The following is an 11,861-nucleotide window of genomic DNA, read 5'->3' as shown; positions in this document are numbered from 1 at the left end:
TTGCATCCGCCTTGGTTCATTTTTGGCATGGACCTTGTTTTCGTTGTTTGGAAGGTGGTACAAGGGTGGGAGACCACCTTTTCTCCTTGGAGACCACTTTTCCCCCGTCAGTCAATTTTCTTGTCAGGTAACTGGTCTCCCTCATTTTTGGGCCACAATTGCTGGTCTCCCACCACACCACTAGTTTGCATTCTGTTGGGAGACCACCAAATGGGGCTGCCGACCACTTTTTGTTGAGTTAACCCTTTTGAACTGGCTGGCCGACCACCTGAACTGGTCGGCCGACCACCTGAACTAGTCCGCCCCTTTCCTCCTGTTTTGTCTCTGTGAGTTGTTGCCAGCTGTGCCAGCTAGGAGGCACAAACTAGATCCTCCATACACGTGTATGGAGGATTTTCCACCTTGGTTTGAAGCTTCTTGGAGAAGCTTAGTCCCTCTTGTCTATAAAGGAAGGCCTCCTCTTCCTTTGTAAAGGTTCAAAATTTCCTTAAGGCATACAAATATACCTCCCTCTCTATATCTCTATTTTTGGCTTCAAAAGTGCTAATTTCTTGCCCCTTTGCACACTACCTCTTAGCCTAACACCCCCAACACCAACCTAAGCTTCTTGGAGGGTCTTGAAAGGTCCTAAGGAGCTGCATTTTTGGTCCATAAGCTGCTGGAGTTGCTGAGCTACAAGGGTAACATCCTATTCCCTCTTTTAAGCTTTATTTTGCTCCGTCTTTTAGCCATACTTGCAAGCATATTTGAGTTTTTTCATCAACAGAAAAAAGTATTATTTTGAGGTCCTTAACATGTTTGTTTAAGATTATTTTCCTGTTAGGGGTCATCTACCCCCTTGCATGCTTCATTTCACCTTGTTTTGAGCCATGCATTAAGGCCTTTGTTTTGAGCTTTATTTTCCCTTTTGACCACTGAAATCCACTGGATTTTCAGTAGTTATTATGTGTTTTTGAGAGCCAAAATCAGAGAGGGGTGACCCTCTCTCTCCTTGTTTTGATTTCTAGCATATTTGGCCTAACAAAGGAGCCCTTATTTGCATGCTTCCAAACCATGTTTCACGCCATTTTTGGTGTGTTTTAGGACCTGCATAGGCTCTTTCCAGAGCTTTTTTTTCCATATCGGGTGTCCATCTTGCATGTGTAGAATAACCCTCTTCATAACCTATCAAAGGAGCATGTCATTCTTGCATGCATTTATCATGTTTCAATGAGTTTTTGGGCTTTATTTGGCATGTAATACCACTGAATTTTTCTGGTTTAGTGACCTCTTGAACGCTTCATATACTTGTAGTGTAAATCCTCTATACTAGCTTACATTGCGTGCTATTTTGGCCCTTGATTCTTGCATATTTTGGCCATACTCCAAACTGATTTTGAGCATGTTTTGGACTGCTTTAGCTCTTTTTTTAGGCTTCCTGGTCGAATGATGCTTGCTATGCATGCTTGTAGTGTAATGCCCATGCCTAGCTTTGAGTTTTGAAGCTTCTTGCATGCTTGAATGGTGGCATTTTCATGTTTTGGGGTCATTGAGCATGTCATTTCCGAGCTTATACTTGTGCCATATTCCCGTGTTTTCCACTCTTTAAATCTGTTTGAGAGTCGTGCTTAAATACCTCGTTTATGGGCCATTGCATGAGCTTCATTTCTATGCATTTTGAGCCATCATTTTAGACCATTTTCCCACTGTCTTGGACCTTCATAGGGACTGTTTGGGGCTGGGTGGGTCATTTGAGCATTGCTTTGTGTACCTCTAGTGTAATGCACTTCACTAATTTCGGTATCCGAGCCATCTAGCATGCATTGTGTGAGGTGTTTACATGGTTCGGGACCATCTTGCATGTCATTTTAGAGCTGGAAAATGTGTGATTGTATGCCATATTTCATCCCTTGCCATGCTTTGGTAGAGTTTCACTTGGTGCCTTAGGTTTGGTCCCTTGCATTCGTGCATATTTGCATGTGTTTTTGTTGCCCAATTTCATCATGTTTGGCCACTGATTTGGGTGTGGCTAAGGCTCACCTATCTTGGTTTAAGTCCATCTTGCATTGTATATGCCATTTAGTCCCTGTTGTTGCATGATTGACCATCGCATTGTGCTTGCCTTGATCATTTCATTGTTAGTCTCCATGTGTCCATTGCGTATGCCATATAGTTTTCATGTGCATTGATTATACCATTGATTATTTCATAGCATTGTGTATGCTAGTAGCATGTTTGCATATCATCATTTGCATGTTTGCATCATTTAGTGGCATTATGTTTAGGTTGTATGTTAGAGTTGCATTCATGCATGCTATGTGTATTGCATTGTGTTTGGAATAGGGTTTAGTCCAGACATGGAAATGAGGGACGTTTCGTACTCCAAGTGATGAAACGTGCCTCGATTCTCAGTCGCTGACACTTCGGATTACCCATGATGGAGCTTAGGCCTTATTGTGTTCATTTGTGCATCCATTTGACATTGAGTCATGCAATTCGACTCCTCGGCCATCATGCATCGAGATGCATGATTGGTGCCATAAGGATCGATGACTACACTCCCTAGAGCTTATGCAATGACGGGGGGAGTGGTCGTGTACACATATGTTGAAAATACTTTGCCATGCCCCTTTCTTGCTCTCTGTTGCAGCAAACGAAAAGCCAACAGCAAAAACTGGTCAGTAGTATCCCTACAGCATGGTGGAGTTTCAACCTTCTGGAGTTTTGTTCAGTGTTTTGGGACCAGTTGCAGACAGAGGCAAATTGGGGCATCGCGATGGATTTTTCGGCAAGGCGACTTGAGCATGCATGCATTCTTTGTCATTCAAGACCGAGCTGAGGCAGTCCATTTCATATGTTTTGCATGCTAGCTTATTTATTTTAGTTAATTTGTTAATTAATTAGGGTTGTGTAATAATTAACTGTAATTCGTTATTCATTCGGTTGTGTATTATTTATTCGGACCCTCCGAGAGAGGGCAATGTTGTAATAAGTGTGCGTGTGTGTGATGTATGTCTTTCAACCCCACATCTTTCTCCCTTTTATTTACCAGCTTATGATGGTTAGTTTTAGGGCATGTTTTAATTAGCATCTATATGTTCACATGCTTGCATTCATTCATCTGTATTGCATGCACCGGGCTCGACACATCATGCTAACTGCATTGTATTTCAATTCCAAGTTGAATACATGTATCAATTGTTGCATCTCATATGCCATCTTAGGATAGCCGAGCCTATCTTAGTTGCATTCTTGCATGTGTTGCATTAGGCATCTCAGCATAATTAGGATTCATGCATGCTTTCTAATTAGCTTCCTTTTTTGGCTCGGAGTACTCGGTAAGTGTTTATGCTTTAGCATCCTTGCATGCGTGTGAGTGACTGCCATGATAGCATGCTTACCATGAGGCTATGTGTTTATGTGATATAACTGCCTAAATGCCTGTGGGTGAAGGTTGGGTTGCTTGAATTGGAATAATTCGTCAAAACCCATGTTTTAGCCTACTTGCGAGTAGCAAATCTCAATCCATTTTCAAAACAAACAGATATGCGATGCTTTATTCCAACTTAGGCAATCCAGTCTATACTTGTATGTTGTGCGTATCACATAGTAATTCTAAGCTAATAAACTTGAATAAGAGTACATAATGTTTTCAAAACTCGATATCATGGTTAGTAGAGGCCGATCTTTGATCGGGCGAGCGGGGGTGCTCACGAAGTGACCTTCCCTAATCGTACCCAAGTTCCTGAACTGAAGCAACTTTGGTGATGACGGACACGTGGCCTTAGGCACGACTCAGGGTTTCCTAAATTCCCCCAAAATAAAATATTTAGGTGGCGATTATGTATCTGGCAAAGCAGTCCATGTTTGGCACTTTTTTCTAAAAATCAGGTTTTCAAAACGATTTGCCGGATTTGGACTCTTTGGTGATTTATCAATCTCGTATTGCATTTTGCAAGATCAGATTAAAAACCATGGCATTTGAGTCCGAACTGTAGTGAGCCCAATGGACAAAATGGGATTTCTCCCGGGACGTTCGGGGACGTCTACACATCTATATATAGAAATATATGAGAGACTGTCAGAAATATCAATACAAACACAGCTGGTATGGTGCATGTATCTGTGGAGACAGTTGGCCAGAAATATCTAGTTTTTGCATAAGTCGCCGGCAGGCCACTAATAGGGGCCGGCTGTACACCATTAGTGGCTGGTCGGCCACTAGTGGTCCTGCAGGTCCCCAGGTGGTCAAGCTTGAAAAGCTATTGTTTTGGTCCAAGAAAAAGAGTGCAAAGTTTGTAGGTTTCTGAGGCCCAAAACAGAGGCTTTTTGCTAAGGAAATCAAGCATTTGAAAAGTGTATAACATTCATCATCAGGTGATTAATCAGTGGTGCCAAGTCGTAAGGACAATAAAAAATGGGGTGTCTACAGTATGAGACAAGCCATACTACGAGGAACGAGTCGTATTGCTACTCTAGTTTAAAGCAAACGACTCGTGCTACTTGAGATGGTTCGTGCCTATACATTGAATGTGATAATTCTCTTGATCAATGCTTTGAACTTGTATTTGTGAAGTATTATTTAGTTGAAACCGTACATAATTGATTTTCAAGTTGAGACCTTATTTATGTAACTAGTGGTGAATTCATTATCATAGGTTTTTCCCAAAAATCAGTAATCCTAATTTCACTTTTAATTGCTAGATTAAATTCTTAGTTTATTTTAGTTATTACTAGTTTATGAATCATCATCTTTTTAATCAAAATTAAATTAGGAATTTAACAATTAAATTAGTTGAATTTCACATTTGTTCCTGTGGATCGATACTTGGACTTACAATTATTCTAAGGAATCTGGTATAGTTTAGTGTGTATTTTTGGTGTGCAAAACGACCCATCAAATTTTGGCATCGTTGCCAAGGACTTAGAGTAAAATTATTTAATTTAAATTTATATTCTTATTTTAATTTTTAGCTTAGGATTTTATACTTGCGTATTGCTAAGTGTGCAGAGTTTTTGCAAGTGGAGCTATCACCAAAGTGTGAGCGGAGTGCAACCGAGCTTTAAAAACAAACTGCAACACCAAAGTGCATAAAAAAAGAAGCAAATACTCGCAAGCAAAGCACCAAAGTGCTAAACAAGGAGAGCTCAAGTGGAGATTGGAGACAACGGTCTACATGTCAAGCACTGGCAAGATAGGTAAAGCGTTTTCGTTAAACCACTGTGAGTATTTTCCCCTTTGGTATTTTGCTTTCATAAATTAGTGCACAAGAGTTGGAACTTAGTGTGTGTGAGTGGTGTACGCACGGGCGCCATTCTTGCTACCCTAAATTGTGGAGTTTGGACCTTGAACTAGAAAGGATTCGTTTGAACCTTAGAGCCTCTTCTCGTGTTCCTAGGCTAAAATATCGACATTCATACTCAGAGCCATTAGAGATGGCGAACCCGAATTTCCCGAGTGGGCCCAACTGGACCCTTGAGGATTACTTCACACCCACTGCATATATATCACCATCATGCATTTAGTTACCTAACACCACCACTTCTCATTATGAGATTAAGTCCAGTACCATTCAAATTATATAACTAGTGGTGAATTCATTACCATAGGTTTTTCCCAAAAATCAGTAATCCTAATTTCACTTTGTATTGCTAGATTAAATTCTTAGTTTATTTTAGTTATTACTAGTCTATGAATCATCATCTTTTTAATCAAAATTAAATTAGGAATTTAACAATTAAATTAGTTGAATTTCACATTTGTTCATGTGGATTGATACTTGGACTTACAATTATTCTAAGGAATCTGGTATAGTTTAGTGTGTATTTTTGGTGTGCAAAACGGCCCATCAAATTTTGGCATCGTTGCCAAGGACTTAGAATGAAATTAATTAATTTAAAGTTATATTCTTATTTTAATTTTTAGTTTAGGATTTTATGCTTTTTTATTGCTAAGTGTGCAGAGTTTTTGCAAGTGGAGCTATCACCAAAGTGTGAGCAGAGCGCAACCGACCTTTAAAAACAAACTGCAACACCAAAGTGCATAAAAAAAGAAGCAAATACTCGCAAGCAAAACACCAAAGTGCTAAATAAGGAGAGCTCAAGTGGAGATTGGAGACAACGGTCTACATGTCAAGAACCCGCAAGATGGGTAAAGAGTTTTCATTAAACCACTGTGAGTATTTTCCCCTTTGGTATTTTTCTTTCATAAATTAGTGCACAAGAGTTGGAACTTAGTGTGCGTGTGTGAGTGGTGTATGCACGGGCCCCGTTCTTGCTGCCCTAAATTGTGGAGTTTGGACATTGAACTAGAAAGGATTCTTTCGAACCTTAGAGCCTCTTCTCGTGTTCCTAGGCTGAAATATCGACATTCATACTCAGAGCCATTAGAGATGGCGAGCCTGAATTTCTCGAATGGGCCCAACTGGACCCTTGAGGATTACTTCACACCCACTGCATATATATCACCATCATGCATTTAGTTACGTGACACCACCGCTGCTCATTGTGAGATTAAGTCCAGTACCATTCAAATGCTCCCATCATTCCACGGACTAGCTGATGATGACCTTTACAAACATCTACATGAATTTCTGGAAATTTGTTCTACAGTGAAAATCTAGAATTTCACCAATGAGGCCTTAATGTTACGACTATTCCTATTTTCACTGAAGGACAAAGCCAAACACTGGCTGAACTCCTTGCTTACTAATTTTGTCATAATATGGAGCCAATTATAGCATAAGTTTTTGGAGAAGTACTTTTACATTGGTAAGACCAACCAACTTAGGCGAACCATCACTAATTTTGCTCAAATTGATGACAAGCAATTTTATGGAATATGGGAAAGACTTCGTGACCTTCTCCAACAGTGCCCCCACCATTAAGTGCCTGATTGGCAACTTGTTCAAACCTTTTACTATGGCTTAACTGAGCCTCATCGCCAAATGATGAATTCTTCTTTTGGTGGGACATTCATGTCAAAGAGTGACACTGAGGCATGGCAACTATTTGAGAACCTAAGTGATAATTTCCTTCACCATGCCTCCAGAGCCTGGCAAGTCCGGCAACTTGTAGTTGGAACCCTGAAAAGAGGGGGCATTTATGAGGTTGGGCACAATGTAGAGTTAGCTCAACAAGTAGAGGCATTGTCCTGTAAAATGGACCAATTATTAGCTTAAGGATATGCCCTTACACAGCAAGTTTAGCCTTAATTTCACAAGGCAGGTATTATTTGTGCAAGCCTTGCTCATGACTTGAGTGAGTGCCCTTCGGCATCACAATTTTCGGAGTTAGTCCAAGAACATGTGAATGCGGCTCAAGGATTCTCCAAACTGGGTAATGACCCATATTCCAACACATATAACCCGGGATGAAGAAATCACCATAATTTTTCATGGAGACCTCCTTCACAAGGCACTTCTTACAACCCTCTGTAAGAAACCGCTCGAGCGATAAATTCTTTGCTCAAGCGATAAATTCATGATCTTAGAAGTTCAAACTGCAAACCAAAGTACTGGAAGGTCGAATTCACCACTCGAGCAACAAAAAGACCGCTCAAACTATCTCAACCTAGAAGTTAGACTAAGATCGACCAAAACATTGGCCAACCTTCTTGGTTTCTCCCCAACACCCAAAAGTACAAGATGACATCTCAGAATACACAAGGATGCACCTAATGGAACACCCACAAAGGAGAATGGATAACAATACCAGCTTCAAGAGGTTTAACAATGAAAAAGACACACAAAGGGATAAAGATTCAAAATAAAATACACTTAATTGCTTTAAAAGAGTCGGGACATCACAATCTCCCCACCTTAGGAAATTTCATCCCCGAAATTAAATCAATCTCTTATGTAAGGATAAGTTCTAACCCAACAATACCACTATGGAAGATTCATGCCACAACCAACAATATGATCACGTAGTACATTTTCAACAACTTGGTGATTTCATCAATATTCAATGAGTTTTATCAAATCTATACTTTTCCAAATCACATGGAGTTCAAAAACTTGTAATTAGCATTGAAAAATTCAATTTCCACAACAACATCAAAGTATATAAGACCCCAAAACAACAAAACATTGTTAAATAAATCTAGGTATTTGGAGCGGACTTCCGCTTTCTCGTTCCCAAGTTGCCTCCTCAACACCATGATGTCTCCACAACACCTTCACCAAGGGTATGGTTTTGCCCCTCAATACTAGTTCTCGAGTGTCTAATATTTGAACTGGTGGCTCCTCATAAAAAGCATCCTCATCTACTTCTAAATCAACCCAATCAAGCAAATACGAAGGGTCGGGTTCATACTTTCTAAGTATGGAAATATGAAATATATTGTGAACCCCAAAAAGTTATGGCAGTAAGACCAAACGGTTTGCTACCTCTCCGATCCGAACTAAGATTTCGAATGGTCCAATGAACCTTGGAGATAGTTTCCCATTCTATCCAAACCTCATCAAATCTTGCCTTAGTGAGATCTTAAAAAACACAAGGTCGCTGATCTCAAAAGATAGAGGTCACCTCCTCTTATCAGCATAACTCTTTTATCGGCTTTGAGCTGTAACCAATCTCTTTTAAATGAGAGCAATTTTCTCTGTTGTCTTTCGAACTAATTTTGGGCCCAACATCAGTGCATCTCCTACTTCGCCCCAACAAACTGGTGATTTGTAAGGTTGGCCATACAAGGCCTCAAACGGCGCCATTCCTATACTCGCTTGATAACTATTGTTGTAGGCAAACTCAATCAACGGTAGGTGTCTCTCCCATGATCCCTTGAAATCTAAAACACAAGCCTTAAGCATATCTTCCAAAATTTGTATAGTACACTTGAATTGCCCATCGATTGGAGAATGATAGGCTGTGCTAAAGGTCAACTTAGTTCCCAAAGCCTCTTGAAGACTCTGCCACAATCGGATGGTGAAACAAGGGTCTCTATCAGAAACAATGGCCACTAGAACCCCATGAAGTCGAACTATGTCTCTAAGGTATAGCTGTGCCAAATAATTGACTGAGTCGCCTGTGTGCATATAGACATCCCATTGTTTACAGCCCTTCAAGTCTTGGATGTTCATGCAGGTACATCCAGTGATGAGTCTATTTGCTCGCCGAGCGCTCGAAGTCCTCAGTGAAATGCCACAACTTTGAGCCTTTCAAACTCTGTATCCATTTGGTCTCCTTTTTGGACCATGCCTTGGTCTTTCCAACCTGCAATCTCTACTGGCCTACCGGCCATCCTTGGAGGTTGCCGGCCATCACTTCTTGTTTGCTGGCCAATGATGTGCCTTGCCGGCCATCAATGATGCCTTGACGGCCATCACTGATGGCCGGTCGGCCACAAATGTTTTCTGTAGATATTTTATGCCAGCTGTTTGCACAGATGCCTGCATTTGTCCACACATGGAGGGCTGGATCTCCTTGTATAGAATTCATATTTTCTATATATAGGGACCCCCTCTCTCATGTTTTGGGGTTAGAAAAATTTAGGCTCAAAATTTTCCACTTTCTCTAGATTTCTCTCTCTCTCTCTCTCTCTCTCTCTCTCTCTCTCTTGTAATTTTGTGCACACTTGCCTAGTTATATCATTGTTTTGCATACACATCCTTAACCAAAATTGATCAACTTTGAGTTGAGCTCCCTTATGGTCTTGTTGGAGCTCTTCAAGGTGGTTTTGACTTGTATTTGTGCCTAAAGTTGTGTGTGGCTTCAAGAGGTATAACACTAGTCTTTTAAACTTGTTTTAGTATACTTGTTTCTCTATCTTTTCCCACTATTTTTAGGCCATTTTTGAGCTGTAAAATTTCAATATTAATGAGCTGAAATTGGTGTTTTAAGCAATTTAGGGTTAGGGGGGTGTCTCACCCTTCTTTATTTCTTGCTTCTAAGGCTTTTGCACCTCTGTTTCCCACTTTCAAAACAATTTTTTTGGGGCTTTTAACCACTGAATTTTAGAGTAGTTTCAGTGGCAAAAAACATATTTTGAAGTCCAAAATTGGAGGAGTTAGCCTCCTCTCCATGTGTCTTGTTTGCTAGCCTAGTTAATTCTATGTGTTAGCATGATTTTCTAGCTTTTTGTAGCTATATTCCAGCATGTTTTTGCCTTTGTTTCAGACTACTTTAGCTTTATTTTGGTCTGTTTGGGTCAGTTAAGTCTTGTTTGGCATGGTTGTAGTGTAAAGGTCCTCACAAGCTTGGTGTTTTAGGCCATTAGACACCTTTTGTTTGAGTTGATTGCATGTTTTTGGTGCTTTCCACACCTAATTTCAGCACTAATCACCTCTGCAACCTCCCTCCTTTCTTTTCTTTTGATTTTGCTTTGAAAGTGGTTTCAAGTCACTTGTTTGCCTAAGTGTGAAATTGAGGTTTCATACTTAATGGTTTAGTCCCTTAGGGGTTTTATTACCAACGGTATGTGTCATGACCCTTACCCGCCCCCATGGGTTAAGGCCATAACCGGCTAATAATCACGAGATTACCTACGGCGTCGAACCAAATAAGACAAAACTCATCAGAGTAAAAGGGGCCAAACGGAAGCAAATTAAAAACTTTGTCCATAGAGCCGTGCTTATATGCACATCATAACATTCCATACAGTTCTGTAGTAGCATAAAGTTCTGTACAGACAGGATCATCCAACTAAGTCAACCCATGAAACTATATACAGACATAATCAAAAACTTCACCAACATGACAAGATATAAATACATGATGGAAGGGCGAAGACAGGTCTCGTGCGTGAGACACAAGGGCTGACTCCCCAAAAACCTTTGTTGTTCCGTACTGGCTTCACTGAGGCTGGGTCTGGACCTCTCTTGGCTCACCTACAAGCACATAAATGAGCGTGAGCGATTGCCCAATGAATAATATCAAATAAAGAATACACATTGGAACAATATACATTGGAACAATATACATCAAACGGCCTCGGGCCCAATTCATCTTTCTATTTAACAGATATATAACTATACAAAATTCAAATCAAGTGAATGTAGTTCCAAACATCCTGGACTTTGGCCTATTTAGATTTCCATTCATGTCAAAACGGCCTTCGGCCCATTCACTTATGTCAAAACGGCCTTTGGCGCATTCATTTCTGTCAAAATGGCCTTCGGCCCATTCGTTTACGTCAAAACGGCCTTCGGCCCATACATTCGTGTCAAAACGGCCTTCGGCCCACTCATTCATGTCAAAACAACCATAGGTCCATTAATACATGTCCAAATGACCTTCGGTCCACTCATTTCTATCAAAACGACCTTTGGTCCATTCATTTCTATCAAAACGACCTTCGGTCCATTCGTTTACGTCAAAACGGCCTTCGGCCCATACATTCGTGTCAAAACGGCCTTCGGTCCAAATATACTTTCGTATCAAACTGGCTTCTTGGCCTTTCAACTTTCATTTCAAACTGGCCTTTCAAGCCTTTCAAACTTTCATTTCAAACTTTTTCCACCATCCAGATTAATGAGCTTTACAAAACTTACCTAGAAGTAAGCAATTGGACAATAATACATTTCAGATATTACTCACAGTGATCGGCTTGTGGATTTGCCCTGGAGCTTGATCCTACACATCACATAACATATATGGGTCATAAATTACTCAATCCGTTCTTTAATTCACACATTCCTCTTTAGACTTCATTCTTATCTCTTTAATTCAATTACAATGCTCAAAGTATGCCTAAGAGTGCTTAGAAGTGAAAGGGAACGGAAAACAGAACACGGAATGCATTTTCAGAATTTCAGAAAACAGGGTCCCCGCTCGAGCATGGACTTCCCCACTTGAGTGGACCCTTAAGACCTGCGAAAGTACTGGTTACATCAAATACCCGCTTGAGCGTGAACTCAACCACTCGAGTGGAAGGCCTGTCTACG

Source organism: Camellia sinensis, chromosome 1 (genome assembly GCF_055761805.1).
Source record: "Camellia sinensis isolate YWXY chromosome 1, ASM5576180v1, whole genome shotgun sequence".
NCBI classification, from domain to species: domain Eukaryota; kingdom Viridiplantae; phylum Streptophyta; class Magnoliopsida; order Ericales; family Theaceae; genus Camellia; species Camellia sinensis.
The sequence above is the reverse complement of the archived record's forward strand: the minus strand, read 5'-3'. Positions refer to the sequence as shown.